This window comes from Alligator sinensis, unplaced genomic scaffold (genome assembly GCF_000455745.1).
Source record: "Alligator sinensis unplaced genomic scaffold, ASM45574v1 scaffold15_1, whole genome shotgun sequence".
In the NCBI taxonomy this organism is placed as follows: Eukaryota; Metazoa; Chordata; order Crocodylia; family Alligatoridae; genus Alligator; species Alligator sinensis.
Window position 1 is genome coordinate 1,527,186 of NW_005842307.1, and position 23,801 is coordinate 1,550,986.

The following is a 23,801-nucleotide window of genomic DNA, read 5'->3' on the forward strand; positions in this document are numbered from 1 at the left end:
GGAGGGGTACGTCTAGGAATTCTATCGGCGACGGGGAGAGGCTAGAGATTGATCAGATCTCCGTTGCCGGCTTCAAATGCACTGGGTCCGTGAGGATCCACAGCGCTTAGAGATCTTCACACAGCGTGAAGTCTCCTCCTCCCTTGTTCGTGGAGTCCTCTAACTTGGGCAGAAACCACTCAAGCCTCTTATACGGCTAGCAAGCCAATCACTAGCCGCCACGTGTGAATAATTTAGAACTGGCCAATAATGGGACTCGAATTAGCATACCAATGGTGGGAACTCCTTGCAACGAGCATCCCCTCTCTGCAGCAAAGAAATGCACCCTGCAAAACAAGCTCCAAATTGGCGGGAAATTCTCCCTTGCACCGGGGTTCTCCTCTGCAGCAGAAAACTCCACTGTGCAAGGAAACTGCAATTTAGCGGGGGCAATTTAGCAGTGCCAAAGCGCACACAAATAAAAATCACACCTTTTGGGTTGTGACAATACTTTTAAAAAATAACCCAGTGATGCTTTTTCCAAAGTGCATTATTGAAATAGACCAGCTTGTCAGCTCCAAGACTTGCGAAGTCTTCAATTTATCCACAGAATGCAAGCATCTGGCCTTGCCCTGTCTTGCTTAGGCCATGCTCCTCAATAGTGACCTTATATGATATAGGGTCCTTATATGATATGGCATTTAAAACCTGCTCTCTAACTCCTGTTATGTTATTAAGTGCTGTTGATGTCAGTGCGAGGCAAACATGTGCTTAAAGTTAAGCAAATGCTTAGGTACTTTGCTTTATGAGGTTCCTAAAAGGGCAAATGGTCCTGGAATTCGTTATCAAAGCCATTATTGATCAGATCTATGGTTTATTAGGTTTTCTTCACCTCTTTTGAGTTAAGAAAGAAATACACAGGCACACAGAGCAATAATAAAACATAGGGAATTTAATTAAATGGAAGACAGGTCTATTTACCACCCCAGACCCTGAAACCCTTATGTTAGCCACACAAGTCAGCAGGAGTCACCCGTCAAGCTTCTCTCCCTGGAGCTGGAAGCGGGCCTGGAGCCACGGAGGGGCTCTGCTTGGATGTCTGGCAGTCCCCAGCACATCAATCCCTGAAGGACAGCTTTCCAACTCCAGCTCCCTCTGTGCAAAAATGAAGTTTGTTTCTTACCCATGGGGACTTGTTACTGCCTATACTTTTCCCAGAGCCTGATGAAGGGCATTTGAGCCCGAAAGCTTGCAGATGAGGATATGCTTTTGCAATTTTCTTGGTGGATCTAATGAAAGGTATCACTTTGGAATCAAGAGTTCTAGATTTTTGTATTTCTACAGGACATATGACACCTCTATTACCCATCCCCCCATCCCTCCTCTGCCCCGTGGGTCAGGGTTCAGGGTGGCCTGGGCTTCATTCAATGCCTGACCCATTTTCTGCAGTTCCCCTCAGGGGGGAAACCACAGCACAGGGCTGGTGTGCAGGGACAAGGACCCCTTAGCAGGCACAGCCCAGGCTGCGCCAGCCTCCACCCAGTTGTTCCAAGTCCAGACACCATCCATGTTCCTTCCATCAGGGAAATGACTGCCTTAAGGACGCTTTCCCTCTGAGAAAACCCGGAGCAGTGCACGGTTGGCTGGGGGAGCTTTGCTCCCAGGCCCACGTGACTCGCGGGAGAGGGCAAGGGAGCGTGAAATGCACATCCGGGTGAGAAGTCTGTCTCCGCGGGTGGGTGCGTGTGTGGGGCTCGGCCGTGCGTGGCCGGAAGCGGCGCCTGTGGCCGTGGGCAGGGAGGTCGGTGCCATCCGCAGCGCATCTACCGCAGCCGCGCGGGGCGAAGGTGCGCGCGCTCGGAACAGACGTGGCGTGGCGTGGCGTGGGGGCGGGGCGCGGGGAGCCGAACGTTCGGGGCGGTCTACACAAACAAGCCAACCAACGGTCTGCGGGCAGGATTTCGGAGTGGGGCAGCGCTGCCTGCCCCCCTTCCGCTCCCCGCTTCAGTTCTGACACCGGGGGAGGGCAGGAACGGCGAGCCCAACCCCAGTGCGGCTCTGTAGCTTGTCCCTGGCCCCTCCACGGAGGTGTGGGGCTGTGCCGGCCTCTCCCTGCAGCCTGAGCGCCAGTCGCCTGTCCCATCTGCACTGCATTGCCCTGTTCCCTCCCGTTCACAGGCCGCTGTGCTGCACGGTCCCACCTCTTCCCCGGTGCTGGGAACAACGTGGGTACATGTCTTCTCCAGGCCACAACCAGCCATAGGTCTCCCTGTGCCCCCCGGGGTGAATGCGAGGGAGGGGAAGCTTTTCACTGGTAGCAGTGCCCTTTCTCACCTGTGCTTTAAAAAGACGGTGTCTTGTGAAAAGAAGGTCTCCTGGTTTGTTCCTCTAGACTTGGACTTGGGACAGCAAAGTGCTCTTCCTCTCCCACGCGCTTTCTGTGTGATCTTGTGCCTGGTCACTAAGTATTAGAGTCTAAAAAGACATACAAAGGCACCTCAAGCTGTAGGCTTGTGCCTACCGGGATTTTCAAAAGTATTTCCGTGCCTTATTCCCATTGATATCACGGCATCACATATTAAGGTGTTTCTTGGGCTCCAGCAAGCAGGACTTATAGTAGAGGTTATCTTTTATTAGCCCAACAAGATTTTTGGGGAAAAAAAACAACAATCTTTAATGGCAAGCTTTCAGGCACAAACACCCTTCATGAGGCATTGGAGAAAAGATTGTAAACGTTCTGGGTAGAAAAGTTCATAGGATTTCAAAGAGGAGGCAATAGGCAGAAAACTCCTTTGGGCAGTCAGTTCATAGCTGGTATGAAGCCTCTCCCCTCCTGTGAGGATCTGCGAAGATGCAAATTACTTTGAAACAAAGGCAGGAGCAGTGTCTCATGTTTCAGGTGGTCACAGTTGCTTCCTGCTTGGGAAAATATGAAGATTTCATTAAAAAAATCTTGGGCTCCAGGCACCCGTGTGCTTTTAAAAATCTGGGCCTTGACTTTTGCTTGGCCTCTGTGCTTCATGTGTAAAGACAGTATTGGTTGTCCCTACCTCAGGCAGCTATTGTGAGGAAAAAATAGATTCAAGATTGAATAGTGCTCAGATACTACGTCAGTGGGTGCCATGTCAGTCCTATAGATGGTTCTTTCTTTCTTCCTTGTGACTGAAATGTCCAGTAACTAGTAGGACCCCCTTCCTCGAGAGAGAAATTCATTGCAAAAGTTGGATGTGGCTTTGGGCAAGTGGCTGTGTTTGATTTAGCAATGATAAGCAGGGGTGATAGGCAGGATGAATAATCTGCTTGTCATTAGCACCTTGGGATCTTTTAACAGCACAAGAGTGTGTGTGGAATGAGGACGTGATAAAACCATCAGTTTCTGCAGAATTGGCTTGTGTTTTGGGTGTATGGTTTAAAGAAAATGTCTAGATTTGAAGGGGGAGCATAACTCCCATATAAATGAGTGCAAATGTGACTTTCTGAGTCTGCTTCAGGAAGCTGTAGTGAGCGGGGCCTAGTATCCCAATCTGCAATAGCAGAGTGGCACTGCTGAGACTCTGGCTTGCTTTGCTGGTGCTGTTCAGGAGCAGGAGCATTAGTGTCAAAAGTAATGTTCATTTCACTCTACTGATTCCTAGAGTAGCGGAGGCCTCCTCAACCATTAAGCAGCTGCAAAGAGGGCCTTTGGCGGTAGAAGTACAGCAGTCAGGAGATTTTGGTTGAGGAAGATGAATTTCTTTCTTGAAGGACACTATCTGTCAGGAGTTTTTTCTTGAGAATCAGTTACCTGGCAAAGTGGATTTGGCCAGACTTGTGGTCTGGAGGACAGTGTTTGCAGGGTGGAAATTGAGCCAGCCTCTTACTTAAATTTACATGCCAGGGTCCAAGCTTAACTGCTACTTTGTGGAGCCCTGTCTGTGTGTGGTACTCCCATTTTCCATGTCTGCAGTCTTGCTGTTAAGTCCAGTAATACACAGTTTGGCATCTTCCTTAATGCTTCAATGCTGCTTTGATCAGGGCTTCGATGTCTAATTTTTTAGCAATTCAGTTTTTATAGTAGTGCTTAAGCACCTACTTCTTTCCTGTCTTTGTGTTTGTTCATATAGTTTATGTCATGTTTTACCTGGAAATTTGGTCCTAAGTGCCTTTAAGTTTATATTTCTGCATCTGATGTGGCATATCAGTACCAATCTTCTAAACAGCTAAGCAGAAGTTGGTGATAATATTTGGTGCTTTGGTATTTGGGTGCTTTGCTTTTATTTGCAGATTGTTAGCAGTTTTGTCTACCACAAGGCAGACAGAAGAGATACTGCTCAGGGGTTTTAAGGTGTGTCCACATGTCAACATGTCAGCTCAAGATCAGGAGTAAATAAGCGTATCTGCTACTTATGCTGCTGCTGCTTTTTTTTTTTTTTGCTTCGAAGTCTTACCAGAACATGTATGCATGTCTTAGTCTGGACACTAAGAGAACGTAGGGAACATCTCAAAGCCCTTGTAAAGTTAGTCCAGGGAGACTTTTGTAAGTTTGGTGCAAAATTATTTTGAGTTGTTTAAAAAAAAGAAACTGCTGAGCAGAGGAACTTCATACACGTGTCACCTGCATCAACATACATGTAGCTTTGTGCCTCACATCCCTGAGTGTAGCTTCGTCAGCAAAATGTCCCATGATGTTATTTTTGAGGGCCAAGGTCTCCATCAAGTTTTGAAGTTTCTGTGCTGAAATATTTGGTATCAGTGTTCTGGTTCACCTGATGAGATGGATCCTGTACAGAAGAATTTTGAGGTAGGAGGCATTCAGTACAAGACAGCTTACTGTCCTTTGACAGTATCTTTGCATGTTTCAAGTATCCTCATGGGAAGTTAATGGAATTTCTTGCACTCCATATTCCCAGCTTGCTAATGCTAACAGTGATTAACTATGACTAGTATTCTTGGGGATGCATCCATTTGCCCCCTCTGAACCTGACATGTGTTCAGTCTTGGCTTTGAGGCTTACGTATTGCTTTAAACTTAGCTTGGACTCAGATTTTTGTACTACTTGCACTAAAATGGTTACTTGATCCCTGAGAGTTTTCTATTGACACATAACATTTTGTCTTTGATGCCAGCTGGTTTGCATATTTTGCCATATGATACAACAACTTTTGTGGTTTCACTGGTTTAGTCTAGGTCTTTCCGTTATTAAGGTAGTGTAATCATTTGTTTGGAATTAGACTGATTTCAGAATGATGCTAAACAATGTGGGTTCAGAGGTGTCAGAAGATTCTTCTGAAACTAGTATATTTCCACTGCACAGGAGTGATTGAATTGTATTCTTCAGGGCAAGTGCTAACAGTTCCCCAGTTTTTAAAGAGCTGCTGTGACCTAGTAAATATGGCATGTGTCTGAGAAGTTGGCTTCTGGAAAATCATGTCCTTCACCAAGTGGAAAAGAAACACAACTGTGTTAAGGTGTGAACAGGCTTTCACAAACCTTTTTACTTAAGAGTTGACAGAATCCTTTGCCTCTATTCAATTCGGTCCACACAGTTTATTTGACAATTGTTAAACATATTAACTAGTAGATCACTGTGTTATTGTTCAGGTTCACGCGAGACTTTTTTTTTTTTTTTGATGCTTTTATTCAAAACTTCCGTATCCAAGGAATGATCACCTGGTCTTGTCAAAATGGCTGAAAAATAGCTTTCATCTTATCTCAGTATGTTTCTTATGTGAAAGATTTTATGTGGTGTATGAGCTTTGGTTTGTGGAGTAACTGAGGTTTAGGCTTCACAGATGAATTTTCCTTATACATTTCTCGAAGGTAAGATGGTGCTTCCTATCTCTATGTAGATGCTATTAACGCAGAACAATAAGGTATGACCTTAACTATGCATAAAGTGTAAATGATTACACAACTTGTGTAAGAGGCAAGGAATTATTGGGGTAATACTTTTTATTGGATGGGCTGTGTAGTTGGGATAGTCTTAAACAAGTTTTTGAGTGCAAGACATCTTCATCAGATGTGAGTAGAGAGGTAACACAGCGTGCCATGGTATCAGTGAGAATTAGGCCCAATGTGCCATCACAGCTGCAACATCAATCAATACATCAGATTTATGTTATGATTTTTTTGATTAAGGGTGCAACAGTAGAGATTTTTTGGGCTGATACCAATGGCTGATTTTTAAAGAGCCATATTGACTGATACCGATCCGATTTTGATATGCAGCTGGGCAGCTTGGAGACTAGTGTCAGGCTAGTAAGTCCGGTGTGGGAAAGGGGCAGGGGAAGGGGGAGGAAAGAGACGTGGGGCGGGGGGTGCAGATCGAGGCCCCCATGGTAAGGGAGGGATTGGGGCTGCTCAGCCAGGGTGTGGTGCAGGACAGAGCCTTGAGCAGCTCATCTGGAGGGCCGGGCAGCTCCCGCCCTGCGCGCACCCTGGGAGGGCATGGGGGAGGGAGGGGGCGTGTGCCCCCGGATCTGTGCGGGGTGGGGTGGGCTGCCACTGTGGGCTGAATTTGCCATAGCCCTGCTTTCAGCACCACTGCTGCCTGCCTTGGGTGCAGCCCCAGCCCGCAGTGACAGCCTGCCCCGCCCTGTGCGCAGATCCTGGGGCACACGCTCCCCTGTGCCTTCCCAGGGTACACTCAGCAGTGGGAGCTGCCCCCCTCGGATAAGCTACTTGCAGCCCCATCCCCTGCCCCGCTACACCCTGCCCCCACTGAGCAGTGCCTGCCCCAGCACCATTCCCTCCCTCACTGCAGGGGCCTCAATCTGCACCCTCCCATACCCCTTCCCTCCTCCCACCCGTTCCCTGCACCAGACTTGCCAGCCAGATGCTGCTTTCCAGGCTGCCAGGCTGCTCTCCTGGCCACGTGCATGCTGCGGCTGCACACGTGCACAGGGCATTTATTAGCCACATTTTATTAGCCATATTTATTGGCCACATCGGGCAAAAAAAGCCGATTTCCAATACTGTCAATTTTTCCTATATCGGTGCCGATCTGATATGGAACTGATGTGTCGGTGCACTTTTATTTTTGAGGATTTGTTTCTGTTCACATACCCTATTTCAAGCAATCTGTAACATTTAGGATTGCTAAGGAGAAGTATCTTATTCTTCCATTGTGTGTGTTTATAAAATAAATAAATTCACTCTTGCTGTTGGCATGGCCTTAGTGCTACTGCCTATTTCATTTTTATTCTTATTTTTATTCTCATGTATTCATTTTCCCTCTCTTTGAACATCTCAAATTATTGTATCTACTTTCCAGAATTGACATGCCTTGAAATGCCATTTTTACAGAAAAGAATTGCGATTCAGTTAATTCGCCTCTTTAAGTGTCATTCCCGCAGGACTTCTATTCATCTGCCAACTTCACCAAGAATTTGTGGATGTTGTCATTGTTTTTATAACAATGATTGTGATTCTGGGTTTTTTTGAAAACTTTCCTTTTAATTGTTTCCTAGCCTGATTAAGGAGCTGGCCGGATGAACAATGGACAGCTACTAGAGGCACTGGATTGGCTTACATTCTGTCTTGTTGCAGTTCCCCAAATTGTCAAATGCTTGAGGAGTTGTGCTTGCATTACTGTGGGCAGCCAAGACTCTGTGAAGTGAATCTTATTAGAATAATAGCTTCAGAGAAACTGAATGATATGTCTGTAAGTCTTCCTTTCAGAGACCAGAGTGGACATTCTGAATTACAACTTCATAATTGATTACATGTACTTGCTAGAGGCTGATTAAACAGCTGAACTTCTGAAGCCATTATGAAAAATATTACTTGGGTACTAGGGTCTTCTAGGACCTTGCTTTTTTGAGCCTGTTCTTGCATGTTGACCTTAAACTAGAGGTGTTATCTAGGGCATTTTCCAAATGTTGGAAATGAGGTTAATAAATATTGACTTACAGGAATGCTGAGACCTAATATTTGTATAGCTATTAGGCCCCCTCTACATGTTACAGATATTGTGTAATTAACTGGTTAATGGCACAGTTACTTTGAGACCAGCTACACGTGCAAAATACCTACCACACCATAAAAAGCTCTAATCAGCTCTAAAGTTAGAACTCAAAAATGTGTACTAACTTTTTAGCTGGTTGCTACCCAGGTTTAATTTGCACATGTAGCAGGGTCTTTCTTGTGGCTGGGAGCCTTGTCAGCTGATGGGGCTTCTAGCCCCAGGAGTGCACCATGCCCACCCACAGCTTGGAGTCTGACATCTGAGGGGACTCTGCCCCAGCAGCTGCCCCACAGCTGAAGATGCTAGGTTCCCACAGTGTGGGTCCTGGCTGCTACAAGGCATGGCTGTGATCTCCCATCCCCAGGGGTGCATGGAGCTGCTGTGATCTAGCCACAGGGGTTTCATGCACCCCTGAAGCTGGGATATTGCGGCAGCTGTGTCTTCTAGTTCTAGGGATGCATTGGGCCTCAGCTTGGGGGGGGGCTCCTAGCCGTGGGAGCTTGCTGCTTGCTGTTGCAGGAGGAGCCAATCGTGCCTTTATTTGCATGTGTAGAGGGGCCCTTAGTGATTCTCAGACAGAAAAATACATTGTGAGAAGTATTATTAATATTGTGATTATCATTTTCTTTGCAGTGGGGTTTCAGGTCAGCTTCAGGACTTTATAAAAAGTGATGAAAGTTCCAAGTTAATTCTGAGAATAAAGTCATCATTTCCTTATGAGTAGGGAGGGAGTCAGGAAAAGTTTGAAGATAATATTTTTGGGTTTTGTTTTAATCCATTGCATAGACTAACCTGAGGAAAAGCAGCACAGGAAAGATAATATGTTCTTTTTACCCAGATGATTCAGTTGTTTGTAGGCTGTCAAAGAATAACTTCTGGAAAATGTGATTAATATTTCAAAGTATTCATTTATATAGTCAAATAACAGAATCCAAATTGTATATCTTCATTTTCAGGTCATACGTGGCTTTAAAACATATTTTGCAATACAAAATCGAGACTGTACCAAGATTGTTATAACAGTTTGGGATGTGAAGTCCAAAACCTGATTGCAGTTTCATGGAACATTAGCTTTCCATTGACATTACAGCGATTTGTCAGAAAATATTAGGAAAAAGTTTGAACTTGCCTTGATGCAATATTATTTTGTCCTTTTTGAGAAACCATTATAATTGTGTTCCTTCCTGCTCACAATCCTACTGTTTCTTTTCTTCTTCCCTGCCTATTCTTTTAGCCACCTGGACCCTTTCTTTTCTTCTTTTGCACATGCCACTCTGCTTCTCATTTTCTTTTCCAGAACATACTCTCATTTCTTTTTCCATTCATGGGTGAGCATGCCTATGGATAGCTGACATCTCTAGTTTTGCTAGTGGCAGTACTTGCTGTGGTGGCTCCTGATTTTTCTCCTCCTCCCAGGCAGGAGTGGCTCAAATAGCAGCAACGAGATCTAGCATCATGTAACCACTCCACAGATAATAGTGGTCCATGGACAAAATTTGGGGACTAGAATAAAAGAGCACCAGGATTAAGTACTATTCTCATTGAAGCTGTTTGCATGTGTTGAGGTGAGGAAGGATTATAGAAATGCAAACCCTTAGGGAAAACATCTGGTTAAATGTCTAATGTACAGGTTTCCTTTGATTACTGCAGTATATGTGTTCCCGGAGAACAGTGCATAAATCAGATTTGCTTAAAATGAACCTACTTCATAGTGTAACAAGTAGGGATAGGTTCCCATGGTGGTGAGGAAGGGAGGGAGTAAGCCTGGGACTAGGGAAGGGGTGGGGGGAGGGGTGCTGCTCCTGGGGTTGCACAAGAGAGCAAAGCAGAGGGAACTGTCAGTGGGTGTGGGGTGGGGGGCGTGGCTCTTGCTGCAGCAGGGTCTGGGGTGAGTGGGAACAAGCTGAGCCTCAGGGGGCACGGGGCGCGGTGCGGCACAGCTTGTCTGCACTCACCCCAGCCCCAGCTCCAGTGGCCCTGAGAACGGCCGGTGCTAGGTGCCTACAGCTGCTGGACTGTACTGTGCTCCACCTGTCCCATGACCCACCCCGGCCCTGGGGCCCCATTCACCCCTGCCGCTGCCTCTGTCCCGCTTCCTCCCTCATCGTGGAGGCCTTGATCTGCACAATCTCTCGCTGCCCCTTCCCCTCCAGAAACCTATCTGCCAGGCAGAGTGTGCGTGCATGCGCGTGTGTGTGTGTGTGTGTGTGTGTGCGCGCGCGCGCGCCCCTCACTCTCAAGCTACAACCTCCCCAGCCCTGCTGCTGCTCCTCACTCCTGACCCACAGTACCCTACATCCTGCCAGGGCATGTGGAACCCCTCTCCCTGGGCTCCAAACGCACAGACCCACAGCCCCTCACATCTTCACAGATCCGCCCCCCCTCCACACCTCCCTCCCCCAACTATACAAAGTACCTTCATCATTTTGCATAATTTTGAGTTTTTCTGTGCATAATTTTGAGTTTTTATCTGTGTGATTAATTGCAACTTATTTTTTTAATCATGCAACTAATTGCGATCAAATTTTAAAATTGTTTGACAGCCCTAATATTTTACAAAGCTAGCCTGTTACCACAGTGCCATGAAGGACATCTGTGCTAATCTGTGCTTTCCCAAAGCTGAAAATAATGTATTTTGCATTGGTGTTTCAAATCTCTCTCTCGGGGGAAAAAAAACCCAAAAAACCAACCAACCCTCATCCCTGTAATTAACTGACAAATTTTGGCTAGGGTAAAGGCTTTAGAGAATTATTTACTTTGATTTTTAAAATTTAAATTATGATTGCATATTTTAATTGTTTCCTGCCTTATCTGCCACTATGCTCCCTGCTGCATGCCGTACAAATATGTCACTTGTGGCACCCGTACTGCGGGTTGACCACCCCAAGGCTAGTTGACCTCTGGAGGTGCCTTCCAGGTCTAGTTTTCTATGAGACTAATTCTTTAGCTGTTCTAAGATACGTTAGGAAGACCAAATCATGAAAAACTCTCTTAGTCAGATGACTAGGAGAATACTTAACAATTAGTTTTCCTCCATGCTTTCATGTATAGATGAATATGTGGAAAAATGCAGTCAAAATATCAGGCAATTAGGATGTTTCATTTTGCTTTTTGATCTCAATAGCTTCCCATTCTAAGCCTTTATGTTATGACACACACAGGATTTATCCATTTCCAAATTTGGAGTTAAATAGTCTTAGCAGGTTAGGTCCTGACTCTTGCACATTGCTATGTTATGTCCTGCCATATTCCTGTTTCAAGGGAATGTGAAATGAGTAGAAAACTGTTTTTACGGAACTGCCGGCAGAGGTTTCAATGCCAGAGTCACAAGGGACTCTAAGCTCTGGAATGGAACCAGCAGCAAGGAAGGAGTGAAGGAGAAAGGTCAGCTCCAGTGGCATCCTCCGTTGACCAAGCACGTGGACTATGGACTCACCGTCACCAACACCCTGTTCTCCCAGAAAAACAAGCACAAGACATCATGGCAACACCCACAGTCTAAGTATTGGCACCTGATTGACAACGTCATCATTCATGCCCAGGGTCGCAAAGACGACCATATCACTTGAGCTGTGCTAGGAGCTGCTGATTGCTGGACTGATCACTGACTCATCTACTTGGTTATGTTATTCAAACTGGCTCCCAAACAATGGCTGCCTCAGAAGCAATGCTCATGAAAGCTCAGCGTTGAAGGACCCAAGCAAGCGAGACCTCTTTCATCGGTGCCTCAAAGAAAACCTGGTGAATTGCAAACAACAATGGGAGATTGTCAGCAGCATGCAGGATGCCCTCAAAGCCACTGTCATCGGTGCCTGTGAAGAGATAAGTGTTTTTTTTTACCAGGAGACACCAAGACTGGTTTGATGGGAATGACTGGGAGATCCAAGAGTTGGTCGATCGTTAAGTGCAAGGCCTTTTGTGCTTGGCAAAATGACACCAACTCTAAACACAAGAAATTGAATTGCCAACAAGTCACGGCATAGGTCCAAAGGAGGATCTGCAATATGAAGAATAAATGGTGGGAAGATGAGACTAAGGACGTTCAGCATCTTGCTGACATGCACAGCATGCGCGGTTTCTTCAGTGCCACTAAAGCCATCTACAGTCTGAGGACTCAGGGACCAACCCTAGAGATCTAAGGATGGTAGAGACCTGATCAAGGAAAGTGGAGCTATCAATGCCTTTTGGAAAGAGCATTTTGAAGACCTTTTCAATCGAGACTGTTGTTGATGAGAGTGTGCTCAACTCCATCCCACAACACCCAGTTAGAGGTTGATCTTAGAATTCCTTCAACTCTTGAGGAGGTGAGGAAAGCCATCAAGCAGATGGAGAACAACAAGGTATCTGAAGCAGATGCAATCCCCACAGAAATCTTCAAGCAGGGGGGAGAGGAGCTCACATCGCACCTCCATGTCCTCATCTTAAGGACCTGGAATGATGAGGTAAACCCAGACAACCTCCAGGATGCCATGGTTGTAACAGTCTTCAAGAAAGGAGACAAGTCCAACTGTGGAAACTACAGAGGGACCACTTTGCTGTCCACCACAGGAAAGATCACTGCGAGAACCCTGCTGAACTGTCTCCTTCCACTGGCTGAAGGGCTCCCACTTGTCAAAGAGCTCTTCCCAGAATCTCCGTGTGGCTTTAGGGCGTCAAGAGGCACAACTGACATGATCTTCACAGATCGCCAGCTGCAGGAGAAATGTTGGGAACAACATAAGCCTCTCTACTTGGCTTTTGACCTCACAAAAGCTTTCAACTCTGTCAGTTGAGAAGTGTTGTGGAGGATCCTGTGCTCCAAGTTGAAGCACTGGAAGTGTGGGCATCTAGTCAGTTTCATGGCTGCAATATGTCAGCACTATGATTCTCTGAATGCCTGTGTATCAGGACAGGCCCTGGAGTGTCTCTGGCACCCCCTAGGGTCCACCCCATCCTGCCTACATTACCAGTCCTTTATATAACCTCCCTGCTTATTTTACCCATGAAGCCTTGATGTTCTTTTGATGTTGATTGGGAGGCTTTCCCTGGGCCCTGGAGTGTTCCCACCAGTGTGTGACAAACCTAACTGATCTCTTATGGTCTCTGGAACCTCTTCCCATTAGTCAAAATGCCACAGTTTTCTGCAGGCATTTCTTGCACCTTAGCAGACCTACAGGTGCCTGGCTGGCACTGTGAGCCAGTGGTCATCAGCTGTGACCTGACTGGCCCCAATTAAGACTTCGGGCTCTTAATTGTGGCCTCCAGCCTTCGCCATAGTCACAGCCATACCTCGTGGATGCTACTCAGTCACTATTTACCTTCTGTATAGGCTTTGGTGTTCTTAGCCTTAGCCTAAAGATTACTCTGGCTATAGACTGGTAGCGTAGGTCCACTGGCACTGGCCTGGCCTTTCAGTCTCAGCCTCTGGTTGGCTTCTGGCCACGTGTGTTGCCTCCTCTGGGCCTCGGATCCGTTTCACTTTGCCTCAGGTTGCCTGGGATACCTCTTCTGTGCTCAGGCTTTGGCCTTCTTCTCTTACACCCTTGCCCCTGGCACAGCTCAAAATCTGGCGTGTCCCTCAGGCTCCTCTGTGGTCTCCTTTCCACCCCTACAGTTCCATATGCTCTGGTATAAGACCTGAACAAAAGTGCAAGTAACTACTTTAAACTCAAGCACTCAAAGCCCCCCTGTGGGTCATCATACCACTGCCAGGCCACCTCCCCCACTCATTGGCTGTCTCAGCCCTGTCATGGCCTACAGTTCCCACTCCTTGCCAGTCTGAGCTGGCCAGAACTCTTCCCCCTGAAGCATTCAGGGCTTTGCTGACCTTTTGCCTCAGGAACCCAAGTGTATATCCTCATGGGCTCTTCCCTTTCTGATTAGGTGTTTTCCCAACTGGCCACAGGCATGTCCCCTCAGCCTCCAGAGCAGCCTACAGCAGCTTCCTTGGCCAAACTCTTGGAGTCTACCCAGAGCTCTGTCTCGTTGTCCTACTGCTAGGTAGCTAGCCACACAGTAAGGCCTTGCAGACTGTCCTGGCTGCCTACTTCCCTGTGGCTGGCCCAGGTTTAGCTGCCTTCACCTGCCTGGGAACATACCTGCTGTGGTTTCTCCCCTAAAGTAACAGGAGCTCCCTGTTATTGCTCTGGTGTTAGGTTATACTGAGCATCCCTAAAAGCTCGACTTTAGTGGGAGTTGGATAGGGATTTTATCCTGAAGTCTACTACCTTCTTCCGCCAAAGAGCTCTAATGCTCCTATGCCCTCTGGCTACACATTGGTAGGACAGGAAAAGAAAATATGATTGTTCATAGCCAAACTAATTGATAATAGACCTCAGCAAGTGATTCTGGGATTTGAGGGCTAACTACTCGTCCGAGTGGTCTATATGCAACATTGGCCTGTATGTTGTATTTCTCAATAGGAGGTCGTTGCTGGTTTGTGCAAGGATCTGTCGAGGGAATCTACTTATAAGAGTGACTTTTTTCTCCTTTAAAAAGTGCCTTTCCAGCAAAACTGTGGAACAGATGCAAGAGGTGTTTCCTCCTAACAACCATTTATTGGGATGAGAAAGATATGGTTGTTAACTCTTCTAGCAATGATGATCATGTATTTCATCAGAGTGCAATATGCAACTGATAACCTAGAACTAGGGCACAACATCTCAGTCTGATGCTTTGTCAGCATGATGGAAATTGAGAAATTTAGTGTTCCCCAAAAATGTGCTCATCTGTCTGTGTAAAGGTTATGTGTAATGCCCATTGCTAGGCTATTCAGTACTCTTACATCACATTCGCAAGGGTGTATACAAATCTTTATGAGAGGTAGGTGTCTAAAATACCTTGAGGCTCTAGCTGTATTTAGAAATCATTAAAAATACATTTAAACAACTGAAAGCAGGGCGCAGTTTGCATTAAAAAAGTGTATATAATCTTTATGTATGTGGATAGGTATAGATTTCATTTCTGAGGGACAAAAAAGTTAGGGCTGTTTTATAGGCACTTCTCCACAACTTTGTTTCAGAGGACTAACTTACTTGCAACTATATGAGGGTCAGAAAAAACAACTAAAAATATTAACGGCAAAGGATTGTTTAAAGTTACATTTGCTTATCTTAAATTTTGTGACTACTTTGATCAGTTTACTAAAGGCTTTTTTCAAGGAATTGGAGACTACTATCCATTGTAAAAAGCATTCACCACTATTTTAGAAAATACTGTACTATACTTGAGGTAAAAAAGTCACACATCAAGGCATTGATTATAATTTTTTTTGGTCTCAAATCAGCCATTTGATATTGTGAAGATTTTTTATAAAGCAATAACATAAACTGGTGTTACATTTGTAGCACTAAATATGCCTGGTGGTACTACAAAAAGTAATTGTACAGCTGTTTAAGCTCTTTGAAGCACTACAAAGATTCTTAAAGTGCTACAGGGGAATAATACTTTCAAAGAGAAACTTCTGATTTTTGTAGTGCTACTTGCAATGCTTTTACAGTTACATGTCATGCTACAGGACCCTTGGCATCCCACCATCCTCTTCTCTTTCTCCCTCCCTCATTGGCAGCAGAAGGCCAGGGCTAATGGGGCTTAGCTCCCCCAAATGTGGAGCAACGGTGGCAGCACAGAGGGTCACAGGGCAGCCTGGGCATGGACTCTGGGTGGCTGCAGCGGGGTGGGGAGGGTCACGCACAGACTTAGATGTGCAGGCTGCACGTGCAGCCAGGATTGCAGCCCAGCGGCATGTGGAGCACTGCCCAGCATGGCAGGCAAGTCTGTGAAAGGGAAGGGGTTGGGAGGGGGAGAGGACAGATGAAGGCCACCACAGTGAGGGGGGAGTGGGGCAGAGGCTGGGGTGAATGGGGCCTAGGGGCAGGTCGTGGTATGGGCAGAGCCAGGCCGACTCCTCCAGGGGTATGGGGGCCCCTGCTGCTGCGTGTTCCCTGGGGGAGGCACAAGAGGCATGTGCCCCCTGGATTTGTGTGTAGGGTGGAGGCGGGCTGCTGCTGCGGACTCGGGCTTTGTGGCCCGCTGCCTTGGGAGCTGCGTGACGTCATGTGTCTACCGGTGCCAGGTGGGGGGCCTGGCAGTGGCAGGCACATGGCATCATGCAGCTCTCAAAGCAACAGCAGCGGGGCACAGAGCCTGAGCCTGAGCTTGCAATGGCAGCCTGTCTTCACACCACACAAATCCAGGGGGCACATGCCCCCTGTGGTGCATGCAGAGGTGGGAGTCCTCCCACGTCCCTGGACAAGCTGCCCGGGCTCTGCTTGTCCCACAACCTGTCCCAGGGCCCCATTCACACCAGCCCCTGCCTCTGCCCCTTCCCTTCCTCAGTGTGGGGGCCTCAATCTGGGCAGTCTGTGTCTGTGTGTTCAGCCCTGCCCCCCCCCCATAATATTTTCTCCCGTTGTCTATTCCCCTTGGATGTCTCCCTGAAAACCTGCTCAGCAGTGAGGTGTCAGGGAGCCCTGCTTGGCACCCAGTTTCCACAGCAGTTATCGTAGCAGCAATACTGGAGCTGTGTTGCCCCTGTGACTTTCCTTTACCTGGTCCTGCCACTTAGCTGATCACACAGTTGCCCTCTGTTTGTTGTGCCCCCGCTTTGCAGTGCCACTGCAGCTACCAGGTTTTCGCTAGTGCTCTGACAGGCGTGGTGAGAAGGCCCACCGTTGTTGCTAAAACACTGTCAGAAGCAGCCCGTGGCAACCGCTTATGGATGCTAACGCATCAACTGCTGATGGGTTAAAAGACTGCCTGATCAGCAGTTGCCCCTGTGGTGGTTGATCCTAGCTGGAGCTGGTTTCCTCACTGGCAGGCTTTTGTGGAGTCAAGGGGGAAAAAAGGAGGAGCCTCTGACTGCTCCCTGGCTAGGGAGCTCCCTTATGTGGCAACTTTGTAGCTCTCTAGCTAGTGGGCTCTAATGCCTGTATGACCCCATAGCACTGTATTTTTATAATGCTGCCAAGTGCTGAAACACTTGGTAGCCCTACAAATGAGCATCTCTCCATACCTTATCAGAAAATACTACTTTGTAAGTGGAATGTGGTTTATCATATTAGTGTGATGTTAAATCTTATCTAGATACTACTGGACAGAGGACTTGTGTGTTGCTTGGTGCAAACAATAGAATAAAAGCCTATAATTGATCGCGAGCATTCTGGTTCAGACCATTCTGATTCTGAAGTAACTGGAGGTGTGCTACATAATCATAAATTCTATTAATATTCCCTTAGAGTTATTGAACACTATGTATAAATAAAAATATCATCCTAATCTAGAAAACTACGTTAGATTGGGTGGAATGTTTCTGAAAATTGGCCTCATTATAATACTTTACGATGTTTTACTTATTTTTTTTCCTTTTTAAATAATTTGCCAGTAATTGTTGCACTGAAGGATAAATTCATTACTAGAACTGATTTCATTTATTTGGGAAAGGGGAGAATGGAATAATATTACTTTTGTATTTGTTTTAGCTTAGGTTAGCTTTATATTTATCTTGCCTTTATAGTAGGACACAGGGCTGTGGGTTTTTTAATTTCTGAGGAACAGAGTCCTACAGTAAAGTTCTTTGCACTGGCTTACAGTTACTGCAGAACTTTAACAACGCTTTTCTATGTTATAATTTTTGGTTAGTACATGTGGGTAGAGAGAAATAAACTGGAAATCCTGTCTCTGTGGGTTGGAATCTAGTGTAGTTTTTGAAGGAAAACAAAATATTTTAGTACACACTTGCCAATTATGCTTTTAAATGGACTTTCCATAGGGTGCAACTTCTGCAGTGAAAATAATGCAGAACTAAAATAATTCCCATGCTGCTGATGTATATGCTATAGTTAACTTGCATTTAGTTTTATAAGCTGCTTATGGTAAGATCAGTACGCTGGCCTAAGACAAAATCAGTAAAACGGAATCTCCATGTTTGCAAAAAAAAATAGCTTTTTGGTATTTCTGACTGTTTGGTGCAAAGAGCATTTAAGTTTTCAGTATTGGTTTTCTCTGAAGTCTTATGCTCTATCAAATGTATTGCTAAATTACTTCCATTTTTTTTTCAGGTTTCTATCTGTTGCAGTAGAAACCTAATTATTTTTCTTTAGACTGTCTAGTAGACAGATTTATTTTCCTTTTTTTTTTTTACTAAGATGTAGATGATTCTGAACCAAAATGTGGATGCACCTAAGTAGATTTAATTACCATTTATCTGTAGTAATTAATTTGGAAAAGATTTCATAATATAGGAGTTCCTGAAGATTTTCACTTAAAATCAGCCTATTTTAATTTTTTTAAAACCTATTTATATATATATATATAAAACAACAACCTAAGGTAACACTTCTGCAATAGAAATAATGGATTTCATTGTTTTGTTTTGTTTTTTTCAGGATCAGTATTTTGGATTAGCACTGGCAAGAAAATCTTTTTGTTTCACCAGAATAGTCACTTATGCTCTTACAGAAACAAGACCTAACTTTGTCTGAATAGTTCTATGGGATTTGGAGGCAAGCATTGTTAAAAAGTTCTGCAGTAGCAGTAAGCCTAGTGTGAAGAACTTTACTGCAGAACTCTGTTCCTCTGAAACTGAAAAGCACGCACTGATGTTTAAGTAATTACAGTGTAGTCTTATTTCTCCATTTGTTCAGTTGAGTCTTTCAAAAAGGAGAAGGGATAGACAATTTAATTTTAAAATGGGTTAGTATATTTGTAAAACTTTCAAAATAGACACACACTTTCAGGCTAAGTATAGATGCTCAAAAAGCCTGAGGCTGGATTGATTCAGTTTTCACAGGTTAGTCTGAACTGTGTAGATTGAACGAATAAGCAAGTGACCAGATGTTCACTTTTGATTCCAGAAACGTTGCCACGTGCCTGTACTGGCCCAGGCCATAAGCCAGGGGGTGGTGGAGCACATCTCCCTGCTTGGCTAGAGCAGTCAACTTGAGCTAAGCCTAGCCCACACACCCTGCAAGAAGGGGTTTACAGGGATGGTGGAAAGCATCCTGGGATGCTTGGGGACTGTGAGTTAACTTGATTCTGGAGGGGATCTGGGACAGAAGTTCAATAAATAGAATAAACCTAAATCAGTTAAGTCTGATACTACATCCATCCAGGCTTATCTTAAACCAGTTTTGGCCATTTTGAAAGCAGTTTATGTCCACTGAACTTCTGTTGTATTACAGATTTTAACAGGTTTCTGATCAGTTATACCAGTTTATGTGTAATTTCTGTCCCTAGCGTCCAAGGCTGAAGAAAGAGACGAAACTTTTTAAAATTTGTTTTTGAAAGTAACTGGCTTTTAAAGTTGACTGTTCTTCAAAATTGTAGAATAGATCCACTTTTATTTTGTTATCTTCCACTCCCTAACTTTGCTTATTGATATGTTTCCATTTCTAGGTGATACGTAAGGAGCCAAGCATAGAGAATTTAAAATTTAACATCCTTCCTTATTAGCACCAGAATTAAGAAAATGCATGTCATGCACATACCTCAGAATTTTGGCCAAACAATTTACTTAGTTTTTTTAACAAAAAGGTAAATTGAATCAGTTGCCTTTTAAAAAAGCATTTGAAAGGTCTTATGTTCCTTTTTGTTCATGTGTAAACAGTGATAATATAAAGCTAAGATGAAACTGAAAGAAATGGAAAATGAATACTCCAAAAGCAAACACAATATACTCTGCAGCCTATAAGCAGTGAGATTTTGCCAGGCATCATTTGTCAACCTATGCTACATAAGCTACAGCAAAAAAAGATTTGGAAAGTTATTTTATATCTTTTCTCTTTTAGGATGTGAATTGTGGTTTTTATGGTAAGGACACATTTTTGTAAGACAGATTTCCATCTGGTGGAACTGAATTGACAGCTCTGTTGTCTTCCACTAACGTCTGAACAAATCTATATAGCTTGTAAAACACTGACTAAGAAATGTTTCTTGTCCCCAAACTGTTTTTCCCCTTAAACAAAGAAATAAGAAAATATCAAACCCAAGTTAACCATTGACTACAAAAAAAACCCTCTTTTTAATTTAAGAGCCTTTATAGTGTAGCAGCTGAGTAAAATTAGTGTTTGTACTTTAATTAATAATAATTTTCATATCATAAAGTGAAATTACAATTCCTTATAAATAATGGTAGTTTTGCCTATAAAAATTTGAAAATAATTTTTATATAAAGCAGCATGGAAGAACTCACAAATCCATTTTTACCCAGGTTAAACTATGAATGACTATGAAACATCTGGGGTTAGTAAAACTGAAGAAGGATAGAATGCTGGCAGTAACTTCGTTACAGTAGGAGCTACTGTGTAGTTCTTACTTATTAATCCAGTCCTTGTTCCCCCATTAGGTTTGAGTTACAGAACCACATAATGAAAAAAAGAGGAGGATAAAAAAAAAGAAAGAAACAAACCCAACAATGTGCACAGTTGAATTTACTTTTAATCTTTTGGCACACTGGAGCGCCCGCTCAGTATCCTGGTGACAGACATCCAGACTACAATGTGAGCTGCTCTTGTTAAAGGGACTGAGCTTGAATTTCATTTTAGAAGGGGCAGCATCCTAAAATGAATTTGACATCCTTGGATAATCTTTTTTTTTACTTAGTAAGATGTTAACGACTTGTGTTATTTTTGTATATAAGTTGTATAGTCAGCAGTATTTGCCTACGGAAAGTAGTGGTTTGATTGTGGAAACAGCTTACAGTGTTACCGACGATGAGTGAAGGAAAGCAGTTGTATTCTTTTTATTAATACATTCTGAAAAATCTGACATTTTAGAAAAGTAATGGATGGGTCAACTAATGCTGTCAGTTTATTTAAATATAAACTTTTGTTTAGGCTTCTATAGGAGAATCATTCTTCATGTATAGCTGTTATGTAAAAACTGATACTTTTAAATGTAATTGTTTTTTGTTATTAACATCAAGCCTATATGAAGGGTTATTAATAATGTTGAAACATGCAGACTTTAACCTTGCAGTTTTCCCTAAGCAAAACGTTCTTTGACTTCAGTGAGAATTTTGCTGAGTAAAGACTAAAGAATTGGCCTATGATTAATATGCTGAGGTCAGAAGATATCGCTGTACTTGTAGTTACTCTCTGGATGTTGAATGTACTACCTGTTTTGTCAGTATTGCCAAGAGGGATTGCTTTCACATGGTAATTTTAGGGTAATTTTCAGTAGTTCTCTTTAAACAAAGTCTAGTTGTTTCAAAAGCTGTAAAACTCTGTTGAAGGGCATGACTTGTTAATTTACTCATGAACTTCTCAGTTGTTACATAACGTATGGAAATGAACTTACATTGCTGTTTACTCTTTCGTGTGTGTGTGTGTGTGTGTGTGCGTGTGTGTGTTGGAGAAGGTTATGTGGTAAGTTTATCTATTAGAATTAAATGCAAAATAAACTACATTTTAACAAAGGTTGGGAGATGCACAAACCTTAAGAAAAAGTTGGCAAGTATTAAATTGGTAGGAGGGCAGATAGTTGGCTCCATTCATACTGGAGAGTAGATGTTTTTAGGCAGCTTAAGGTGGCCAGACTTATGGAAAAATGTGGTACATATGGCATTTGCACAATATTTGTTTATCACTAATTTGTTGATTAAAAACCATTAACACGTGTAATAGTTAGATATTACTACCATAAGCAAATATTAAATGTATCGTCTTGAACCCCAATTCAACTGTTTAAATGCGTACTTGCCTTCTAATGTAAAGCCAGTCAGATTACTCATAATGCATGTACTTACTTAGCACTTAAAAATATGGTTTCTGGAGCCTTTGTGTATCTGTTTCTCTTTTACTCAAATGTGGGTGATGATGTTTGCCCATGTTTATCAACTGTTTAAAGATCTGAAGAAGAAAAAGTACTATATAGACAAATGGTAGTTGAAATCATAGTGTCATAGAAAATTAGGGTTGGAAGGGGCCTCAGGAGGTTATCTAGCCCAGCCCCCTGCTCATCCCCAACTAGATCATTCCAGCCAAATTTTTGTCTAGCCGGGTCTTAAAAGTCTCCAAGGATGGAGGTTCTACCACCTCTCTGGGTAACTTGTTCCAGTGTTTTACTACCCTCCTAGTGAGAAAATTCTTTCTAATATCTAACCTAAACTTCCCTTGCTGCAACTTGAGACTGTTGCTCCTTGTTCTGTCATCTGCCACCGCTGAGAACAGTCTAGCTCTATCTGCTTTGAAACCACCCTTAAGGTAGTTGAAGACTGCTATCAAATCCCCCGTCTTCTCTAGACTAATTAGCCCAGTTTCCTCATCCTCTCCTCAGAAGTCATGTGCCCACCATTTTGGTTGCCCTCCGTTGGACCCTCTCCAGTTTGTCCACATCTTATCTTGAGTGGGGAGCCCAGAACTGAACACAGGACTCCAGATGTGGCCGCGCCAGTTAAGAAAAGAGGGGAATAATCACTTCCCTTGACCTGCTGGCAATACTCCTACCAATGCATCGTAGTATGGTGTTTGCCTTCTTTGCAACAAGGGCACACTGTTGGCTCATATTCAGCTTATTGTCCGCTGTAACCCCCAGATCCTTTTCTGCAGAGTTGCTGCCCAGCCAGTCAGCCCCCAGCCTGTACTGATGCATGGGATTGTTCTGTCCTAAGTGTAGGACTTTGCACTTGTCCTTGTTGAACCTCATGAAATTTCTTTGGTCCAATCCTCCAATTCCTCTAGATCTCTCTCCTAGCCCTACCCTCCACTGTATCTACTATTCCCCCCAGCTTGGTGTCATCTACAAAGTTGCTGAGGGTGCACACTATGTCTATGCCATGTTCCAGGTTGCTGATGAAGCTATTGAATGAAACTGGCCCCAAAACTGACCCCTAGGGCACTCCACTTGATACTGGCTGCCAGCTAGACATCGAGCCATAGATTACTACCCTGAACCCTATGCTTCAGCCAGTTTTCTATCCACCTTACAGTCCATTCATCCAACCTGTACTTCCTTAGCTTGCCTGTGAGAATGTTGTAGGAGGCTGTATCAAAAGCCTTGCTAAAACCAAGGTATAATGTGTTAGATTAGAAGCACAGAAACTTAAACAGGAGAAGAAATGACTTGCCTCCCGAGAAGCAGTGTTGTGCTCCACTAGAGTTAAGTAAGAGTTTATGAGCCAGGAATCCTAGATCCTAATCCTGGTTCTCACATTTATTTGATATGTGATCTTGGGGAAATCTTAACTTCACTGATAATCAGTTTCTCTTTCTATCAAAAGGAGCATAATTATATTTTATATATTCTTTCTAAAGATTTTAGGGGCACTATCTAAATGACAGTTTAAAGTATTTATATAAATCAGGGCTGTCAAATGATTAGAAAAATTGATTGCCATTGGTTGCACAATTAAAAAAAATTAGCCGCAATTAATCACAATTTTAATCACACAGCTAAGTGTGCGGGCCGGGAGCGATCCGGGCCCTTTTTGTGCTCCGCGCGGGCTGTGGCCAGCAACCCGGGCACGCTGGATCGGAGAAAACAGACGACACGCTAAAATTAGGCACGGACGCGTAATGGTTGATTCAAGATTGTTTACTTACACCGAAGATGGTCGCGGTGTAGGCTGGACAGTTTCCCAGGCGCAGCTCCGATTAAATCCTCGTTTGAGGACTATGACAAGCTCGGGTCTCTCCCACGGAGTTGTTGAGGCTCCTTGGTCCTTTTGCGTGCAGGGAGAGGGATACATCGAGGATTGCGAACGGCAACGGGCAGAGGCTAGAGGCTGATCAGACCTCTGTTGCCTGCTTGAAATGCACTGGGTCCGATAGGCTCCTCAGCGCTTAGAGATCTTCACACAGCGTGAAGTCTCCACCTCCTGGTGTTCGTGGAGTCCTCCAACTTGGGCGGAAACCACTCAAGCCTTTTATACGGCTAGCAAGCCAATCACTAGCCGCCACGT

At 44.3% G+C, this 23,801-nt stretch overlaps 1 protein-coding gene across 1 annotated transcript in view; it reads left to right on the forward strand.

The window, feature by feature from the left end:
• Window positions 1-1,699: 1,699 nt before the first annotated feature.
• Window positions 1,700-23,801, forward strand: part of CCDC91 (coiled-coil domain containing 91) — a 79,037-nt gene continuing 56,935 nt past the window's right edge. Inside the window, exon 1 of the mRNA XM_025209773.1 lies at window positions 1,700-1,826. The gene's annotated coding sequence lies outside the window, so the exon portion shown is untranslated. The remainder of the gene's footprint in view (window positions 1,827-23,801) is intronic.